The sequence below is a fragment of the Balaenoptera ricei genome, chromosome 12 (assembly GCF_028023285.1).
Source record: "Balaenoptera ricei isolate mBalRic1 chromosome 12, mBalRic1.hap2, whole genome shotgun sequence".
In the NCBI taxonomy this organism is placed as follows: Eukaryota; Metazoa; Chordata; class Mammalia; order Artiodactyla; family Balaenopteridae; genus Balaenoptera; species Balaenoptera ricei.
Genome location: NC_082650.1, coordinates 453,498 through 462,416, shown reverse-complemented (window position 1 = coordinate 462,416; position 8,919 = coordinate 453,498). Strand labels below are relative to the sequence as shown.

At 60.8% G+C, this 8,919-nt stretch overlaps 1 non-coding gene across 1 annotated transcript; it reads left to right on the top strand.

Moving 5' to 3' along the window:
- The first annotated feature begins 1,519 nt into the window (after window positions 1-1,519).
- On the top strand, window positions 1,520-1,626 carry LOC132376482 (U6 spliceosomal RNA). The gene has a single exon (XR_009506320.1). It is a non-coding gene; the product is annotated as a U6 spliceosomal RNA (small nuclear RNA).
- The last annotated feature ends 7,293 nt before the right edge of the window (window positions 1,627-8,919 follow it).

Genomic DNA, 8,919 nt, shown 5'->3' with positions numbered 1-8,919 from the left:
GGATTCCCACTCTGTCCACAGTCAGTGGCACAGACATGCAGGTACGTCTACGTACACGCATGTGAGAGCGTGGGCCCGTGAATGGAAGCAACTAGATGGGAAACGCGGCCCGTGACTCGCGCTCCCTGTCGCCCCTGAGGTGGGTGCGCCCGAGCGGGCGTGGGCCGTGGGCGTTGCCTGGCACCACAATGGGCACTTACGAACAGGAGCGGGTGAAGGCCACTGTCCATGAGGGGGCACAGCCGGGCGACTTCCGTCACCTCGTGAAGTTCCGATGAATAATACGCCCTCTGTTTCGTGGAGAACAGAGGGCCCTTGGAGAGCTGGCTGCAGGAAACGGCCTCCGCTCTGCTGGGCGGACCTGACCCAGGTCCTAGCTCGCGGCTGGCGGTCGTGTCGTGTCATCCGTAATCCTGTGGGTCTCTACGTGGAGGGCCGTCACACGGGGCTGTCTTGCAAGAGTGTTTCTGCCTAGAGCTCCTCCCCATCTGGGACAGCGGCAGCTCTGTATCCGAGTCCTGTTGGACGGTCTTCCCCCCTTGGTCTCTCCGTCAGGCCCACCCGCCCCAAGTTTAGCCCCTCACCAACCCCTCAGTGCTACTTCCAAAAGGCCCCGAGAAGCCTCCCCTTCTCCCTCTGCAGCCTCCGCCCTGATTCCTGCAACTTTGACCTCCCCCAGACCATCCTTAAGGAGCTCCCCGCTTCCTGTCTCCCCTTCTGTGACCCACAACGTGCACGTGCAGCCACAGTCTGTTTCCTAAAAGTAACGCAGGCATGGCCGTCTGCCTTCTGTGTAGCCCTTTGTACTTAGAACAAAATCCAGATCCCAGTGGCCATGCAGGGCTGGCCCGCCAACATCTCCAGGCTGGCCAAGTGTCCGCGTCCCACCTTGCTCTCTGTCTCTCCAGCACACCTGCTTCTCCACACCCTGGTCGGCCCGCTCGTCCCTGAGGGGCCAGTAAACGGCAATTCCGTGGAGGGCCCTCGACCTCACGCAGGCCCCGGTACGAAGCCTGTACCGTTAGCCACACTGTTACAAACGCGTTTGCTTTATTTGCCTATCGTCTGCCTCTCCCATTGGGCCAGAAGCTGCGCAGGCAGCCAAGGTCTGAGCTGTCCCCACTGTACACCCAGGACCCTTCCCAGCGCCTGTGCTTGGCGAGGCGTGAGCGGTAACGGGTGACAGGGCTGCAGCACGGTGGACCCAGAGCTGACCGTGGGCAGGACGCTTCCCTGGCGGAAGCTCGAGATAGAGCTCAATTCTGTAAGGATGAGAAGAACCGACTGACCCCTCCAAGGGTGCACATTATATTATGCAAAGTCTTGAACCAAACAAACAAGAAGGCACTGTGGTTATGACAGCAGCACTTGGGTGCATTGCTCAGGACTTGGGTGCATTGTCTCAGCTAATTTCCAAAGGACCCTGTGAGGCCAGTGTGACATAAGGTTCACAGTGAGGAGAAACTCATAGGTGGGTATCACTGGCTCACAATCACAAATGCATGAAGAATTTCTGAAGGCGCTCGCTTCGACAGCACATAGGCTAAAATTGGAACCATACAGAGAAGATTAGCATGGTCCCTGGGCAAGAATGACATGCAAATTCGTGAAGCGTTCCGTACATTAAGTCCCCTACATACGAACCTTCAAGTTGCGAACTTTCCAAGACGGAAACGTGCGTTTGCATGTCCAATTACGTAAGTTAGTTCACGTGTCTGGCATACATTGTCACATGCGAGTATCCTCTACAAGTGGTTGTGCTTTTGTGTACTTTACTGCACAGGACTGTATAGAGTACAGTAGTACAGTATCTTTATTTCAAGCCCAGGATGTCTGGAAGCAAGCGTAAAAGCAGCAGTGATGCAGCTGGTACTGCTAAGAAGCACCAAGAGAGACAAGAGGAAGAAGTAACTGAAGAACTGAAGAGATTCACGACGCAGGAAATGGCAAGGGGAATTTTCTTTATTTGAGGAGGCACTGTTAGTTTTCGAGGCACAGGACCCGAACCTAGAACAGTACACAAAGGTTGCAGCAGCCGTTCAGAATGCAATCCAGTGCTACCGTGTCATCTATGACAAGAAAAAAAGAGCTACTACCCAGACACCACTCGATCGTTTTTTCAAGAGGGTAGATAGAACTGAATCCAGCAAGGAACCAGAACCTGTGTCATCAACGTCAGGCGTGAGCGACATTGCAGCTTGCCCTCCGTCTCCTATTGCTGACCATCCTTCAGCTCTACCATCTCCCACCTCCTCCCTCTCCTCCAGTCAGTAACTCTTCTTGCCTGTTCACTGTATGCCAGCCCTGGATGCCAGCTGTTGTGCTGTACTACTGTACTTTTCAAGGTGCTGCACTGTAAGATTAAAAATGTTCTCTTTATTTTTTGTGTTTGTTTGTTTTTTATGTATTATTTGTGTGAAAAGTACTATAAACCTATTACAGTACAGTACCATAGAGCCGATTGTGTTAGTTGGGCACCTAGGCTAACTTTGTTGGACTTATGAACGTGCTCTCTGAATGAAACATTTGTATGTAGGGGACTTACTGTATTTAAAAAAAAAAAAAGAATTTCTGAAGGGAACTGATGGGATGCCCCCTCCTCAGCCTGAGGCTGTGTTACTTTGTGTTCCACAGATTGCCCTTTTGTCCGGGGCACTTGAACTTGAGTATAGATAAATTAAATAAATCTTAAGAGATAAATTTGATAGCTTTGTACATGTAAATAGATCTGCTTTTCTCCAAAGAAGGTTTCCTGGGTGTCAAGACAGAAAGACAGGTACAGCAGGACCAGCCCCCAGAAAGCTCGCATCCACCAGGGGGTGAGCATGTGAATAAAGGATTAAAGCACAGTGGGGGACGCCCAGGAAGGGCCAGCCAGGGCTCAGAAGTGGGCAGAGGAGGGCAGTGGACACTCAGATTCATCCGGTCTCCCGCTATCCTTTCTTCTCCGCAGCGTCCACTGTTCCCTTGGGGAGGACGTGCGCTCTCGCCGGGCGAGCCTCGGAGGGACAGTGGATCTGGTGCCTGCCCTGCCCCCAGAAGCCTCAGCGCCACCAGCTCCTTCTGGAGTGCAAGCCTGCCCCTCGAAGGGTCAGCACTGGACCGTGCCGCCCATGCCCAGGGCCGTCGTCCCCCAGCCTCTGGTCAAGGCCACCTCCAGGCTGCTCTCACCACAAGACCGCCCAGCTCCCCGGGGCTCGGGCCCACCTCCTCCCAGCTTCAGGTCCATTCTGCGACTGCGAGTGTCCCGCCAACAAATTCCCTTTCACTTTGGTGTCTAAGTCGTCTCCGTTTCGCGCAACTAAGCCCTCTAATTATTAAGGGGGTTGAGGTGCCGCGGAGGATTTGGGGAGGCCTGTGCTGGAGGCCACGCCGGAGCAGGGCTGTGCGGGGAGGGCACATGGGAAGGTCTTGGACAGCGGGAGGCGGGGAGGGACGCGGCTCGGGAGCCCTGGTGCGCGGGCGGCTCCGGCGTTGGCCTGGTTTCCGTGGGTGGTGGGAGAGAGGAACCGCGCTGGGCTCGTTTCAGCTCAGTGTCTGTGCTTCTCCCCCGGCCACCTCCCAGCAGCGGCTCTAATCCTTTGTGCATTTTTTCCAGCCTTCAGGAGATTCTCTCCATGAATCCCATTCCCCTGCCAACAGTCATGACAAACGGGAGCCAGCCTCGCTCCCGTGAAACGACGGCTGCGGGGTCTCCCTGCCCGGCTGCACCTCGAGCTGGCGGGGCCTCGTGCGGCCCCCGCAGGCCTGTCGCCTGTCGCCTGTCGCCTGTGCGCAGCCCGCCTTTCCTGTCGGCCCCTCAGCCGCCCCTCAGCTCCTGGGCGCCCTCCCACCCCCCACAGCTCCCCGTCCCCGCTGAGCATCCGGAAGGCAGGTGTGTGCACAGGCCTGCGCCTGCGATGAGGGGACCGGGCAGGCGCGAGGGCCTCGGGAAAACGGAGACCGACCCTCTGCAAGGTGCTTAAGGCACCGCCCCATCTGAGGGGGTCCGTGGTGGGCGCAGGGCTCCTTCCTCACCGCCCCGTCCGAGGGGTCGGTGGTGGGCGCCGGGAGCTGGAGGGCTGGGCGAGGGGACCACTGTCTCCAGGGAAGCAGGGTAGTGGAGGTGGTGGGTTTATGTGCTGTTTCCGCGGCGGCCCACAGGCGCCCTCAGGAGCCACGGCGGTTCTCGCGCATCCGGCCCCGGCCCAGCGTATATGAGGACGAGACTGGCTTCGAGGCCCAGACTCTGGGCCGGGGCTACTCGGGGGGCAGGTGGTTCACGTTGTGCTGTTGGGGAGCGGGTCTCCCCAAGGCCCCAGCCCGGCCCCTGGGGTTCAGCTGCTTGTTTCCAACATTTCTCGCAGGCTGAACGCGAACAGCTTGTCTGCACACCGAGGCAGACCTGCCGCGTGGTGGTCTGAGGGCCTCACGTCGGCTCGGGCAGCTCGCTTTCCAGCGGCCTCGGAGGGTGCTGGCCGCCGGGTGGGCGCCCAGGCCAGGCGCCCAGACCCCGAGTGCGCCCGCCTGGAGGCCCTGCGCTTCCCTCTCCCTCACCACGGGCCCTCTTCTGGGGTGCGGAGTCTCTCCCTCTCCCTCACCACGGGCCCTCTTCTGGGGTGCGGAGTCTCTCCCTCTCCCTCACCACGGGCCCTCTTCTGGGGTGCGGAGTCTCTCCCTCTCCCTCACCACGGGCCCTCTTCTGGGGTGCGGAGTCTCTCCCTCTCCCTCACCACGGGCCCTCTTCTGGGGTGCGGAGTCTCTCCCTCTCTGATGGACTTTGGCCGTTGAGACCATCTGCCTGTCTCCGGCAGCTGTGGTTTGTGGCTGATGGCTGCCCCGGGCCTGGATCCCAGCCCCCGCCCCGAGCTGTACCCGGAGGCTCGGAGGGACTCCGGTGACCCTGGGGCTGGGGCTCCCGCCACCTCCCCCGGACCAGGAGGCCCATGAGCGGCCCCGGCGTGATGCCAGCCCCCCCGCAGAGGGCCAGGGTGTCTGCTGTGTTGCTCTGACGAGGACTAGGGGCCTCACCCAGGCCACCCCGGTTGCTGAGTCCCCAGTGACTCCTCACTCCCGCCCCCCTCCCCACCCAGTGTCTGGCTTCGGGCTTCATTCAGAGCAGCCATTCTCCTCAGCCGTCAGGCCGGGCCGGTTCCGGGCTCCGGGGAGAAGGGCCCCTCTCGTGGGGGACGCCCCGAGCCCCAGGAATGGAGGAAGCAGGGCCGCGGGGTCAGGGGAAGCTCGTCCTCAAGGGCACGGCCTGATTTTTACCTGACCTGGGGGTGACACCACGTCGAGGCCCACAGGACGGGCACATGTGACACCTGCACAAGGACTGAAAAGCGGGTCCCAGGAGACTGCAGAGCGGGACCTCCTTCTGCAAAGTCTGAGGCCAAGCAGAATAGGTGGCGATGGCCGAGGCTTGTGTGCGTGTGAGGAGACCACGGGTGGAAGCAAGCAGGGGCTCAGGCGGACGCCCCTCACTGGCCACGAGGGACCCTGGACTCTGCCGGCAGGCACACAGGTGTCCTTTGTGTCACTGACACAAACATGCAGTAGGAGTCAGGGAGAAAAGGCCACCGGGAAGGGCAGTGACCCCAAGCTGCTGCCCACGCTCTCGTCCCAGGGAGAACTCTTTACTCCTAGGAACAAGTTTGGGATTCATCCCCAGGTAGGGTGGCCACCGGCCAGGAAGCTGGTGGGAGGTTGCAGCTGGGTCCCAGCAAGAATCGCTGTGTTAGCTCCCGGCCCAGCGGCACGTGGAGGCTGCAGGGAGCGTGCCAGACGCTGGGGGGCCTGGGAGTGTCCCAGCTGCGGGCCTGTGAAGGCTCGCAGCCGCCAAGCCCCACGCGGAGTCCCAGATGTTGTCGCGGATGCGGAGCTGCAGCCTGAGGCCGTCCCCGGGCCTGAGCCTGGGTGGTCAGCGCATTCCAGGCTGGGCTGGAGCGTGTGTCCGGGGCAGAGTGAGAGGAGCCCTGTGTCTGCAGAGCCGTGGTGGCGTGGGCTCTGCCTGGGCTGGGACCTGGGATCTCCCACGCAATGTCCCAGCTCCACTGGGACCATGAGGTCAGGGCCTGAGGGACCCGAGCACCAACAGTGTGTGCGGTGGGGCCTTTCCAAGAGGCAGGGCCCTGGGGAGGCGACGGGGAATGGGGTTGGTGGGGGGAGGGAAGCCACTAATTTCAGAGCAAGCCCGGCGTGAGCACACTTCCCAGAGTCGTGTTTATTCTCCAGGAGCGAAGGCCTTGGGCTCGGGGCTCGCGGAGCCCTCAGGCGTGGCCTCCGGAGGGGGCTGTCCCAGGGGACAGATGGCAGGCGGCCACGCTCATCCTGCGTGCACACCGCAGCTCCCCAGGGCAGGGGCAGAAATGCGGGCAGGGTCTCAGACCCTCTGCCAAGTCTGGTGCTTGTCCCGGTCCTCCCGGAGGGCGTCCTCCCCTGCTGTTGACGCCCGGTCATCCCCTTGGGCCCTGGGCCGGGGGGCATGGAGCCACCATCCTGTGTCCCCCTTCACCCAACTGCCCCCAGGCTGCTGGACCTGGCCACTTCTCAGGCCTCCAAGGTGGGCTGGCCGTGGCCCTGCTCTCGCCTCCCCGGGCCCCCAGCTCCTGGCCTCTCCTTGGCTGTCCTGTCTCCATCCAGACAGGAAGCCGTGGGTTTGTGGCAGCTCAGCCTCCGTCTTCATGGACAGCGCACCCGTGTCCCTGCATTTGCAGCCACGGATCCGGGTCCTGGATGGGCAAGCAGCGAGTGAGCTGACCCTGCAGCCTCTGTTCTGATTCTTTGCATCTTCCTGTTTGTTTTTGGTGAATGAATGGAATCTTAGATAATTCTCTTTTTTCCAGCACGCGGACGTGGCGCACTCCGGGCGCGTCTGTCTGCTGCAGTGTCGGATCCACGCCGCTGGTGATGGTCACGGGAGCCCTGAGCCCGCTCCGGGGCCTGTGCCTGCTGTGAGCCCATCCCTCCTCCCGGCCCGCGGCCTTCCCGTCCGGGCAGCGGATGCACTTGGCCTCGTGGGCTGCCCGGCTCTGTCACAGCTCTCGACTCTGCCATCCTTGAAGCAGCCACAGAGGAGACACGCAGGTGCAGGACTGAAGCCGTGCCAACAGCACTTTATTAACGAAACGTGCGGTTGGCTGGTGCCGGTGCGTCCGCAGTCGCGTGGCGGCGGGCATCCAGCTGGCGCCGAGGCCGGGTCTCTGACCGCAGGCCCAGCTCCCTCCAGGGGCTGCCAGAGCTGCACGGGCGTCCACGTCTTGTTTTCAATTCGTGCCATTTGTGGTCCCATGGGTGGCCCGTGGCCTGTGAGGTCTGGACTCTGTCTCAGCCGTCCCAGCGAGTTCCCAGCCGGGTCTCAGGCAGGGAGCGCCTGTAGTTTATTTCTCATGCCCGACAGGTGGGACCAAAGCTGGCCCAGGAGACTTTCTTCCTACAGACCAAGGACATAGTCTCTGCTCCCAGCACATCGCAGGCACTTAAAGAATACAGGTTTAATTAATGAAAAGGGTGTTAGCTAAATAGAGCCGTCTAGTTCCACAGCCTATATTTTTCCTGGGAATTGTTGCCCCAGGCGGGCCTGGAGGTGGCAGCCCTCCCCTTACTGAGGGTCTGGGACCCTCCACTGAGTCACGACACCTGGACCCACGGGAGGAGACCGGGGCACCCATGTCTTTGACTCTCGGTAACACATTTTGAAACAAACAACAGCTGCCTAGTAACAGCTCCCGCTGGGTAGGTGACCTCTCGCTGTTGAACCGCCGGGGAGGGCCCGGGAGCCGCTCCTTCCTGAGAGGACCAAGCCACACGGACGTGGCCGCCTTCAAGACGTGCGTCCAGCTCACGTGACCTCTTGTTCTCGCCCTTTCTCCTTCCTGAAGCTGTTGTCTTCCTGATGAACAAAGTAAAGAGAAGTAACTTAGTGAGGCCGAACGCAACACAGGGACTAACTCAGATCTCACAGGATGACTCACCACCATGCCTCCCCGGGGACCCTGCGGCCTTGGCCTTCCTTCTCGTCCCTGCCCACTGGCCGCCACCTACTCTCGGGAAGCAGGCGAGGAGCCAGCCCCTTGGGCGGCAGCGTCTGGGGCGGGAGCAGCCGTGAGTGACCGTCCAGTGGACGAGCACTCGGAGCCCAGTGAAGCCCAGGCGCTGGGCCGAGTCAGCCGGATGGGCGTCAATCAGGTGGTCCAGGGCGGGCTCCCAACCCCTCCCGCCGGCTTCAGTGTTGGCTTCCGTGCTGGAAAGAGCGTCCTCAGTCCTTCGATCTGGGGGTGATCAGCTGTTCCCACCTGACACGACTGTCCTGCTCTATTTGCCTTTGAAGGGGTCATTATTTTAATCTAGTTTAACTTTAATCTATTTTAACTTTTCATCATCTAACGTGAGGAGGATGTAGTAACTGCATAGTGATGGCCAGATAATGGATAAGACAGTAAGTTTATCATGAACGTAATACAGCGTCTGCTAGACACCAGCCATCGGGCTGGAGGTTTGCGCATCTCATCCAGCCCGAGAGCAGCCCTGGAAGAGGAAGTCCCTTTGGCTCACTGATCGCTAAGTAAGTAGGGCTTCCTCAGTGCACAGAGAGCCCCAGGGACCCTGCCTGCAGGTGTGTCTCCCAGGGGCCCTGCCCGCAGGCACTGGTTGTTCTCCTGTCTGTCATGTCCCTGCGTGGGCTGTGACCACGGGGGCGGCGTCCGCCAGCACTGATGCGCCTCTCACCCCCTCCTCACAGTCTTTGCACACAGCAAGGTCTGGGGTGACCGCACTTTGGCACACGAGCACCCAGGCCAAGCGCGGGGGCCGGGGTCCTGTCCAGGCAGGCGGTGATGCCGAGAGGCCTCGGGCAGCGCTGCACCCGCACTCCGCCAGCCCTCCCGGCCACGCTCCCAGAGCCCGTGGCCCTGAGCGGGGGGCTCTGGCCGTTCCCCTCAC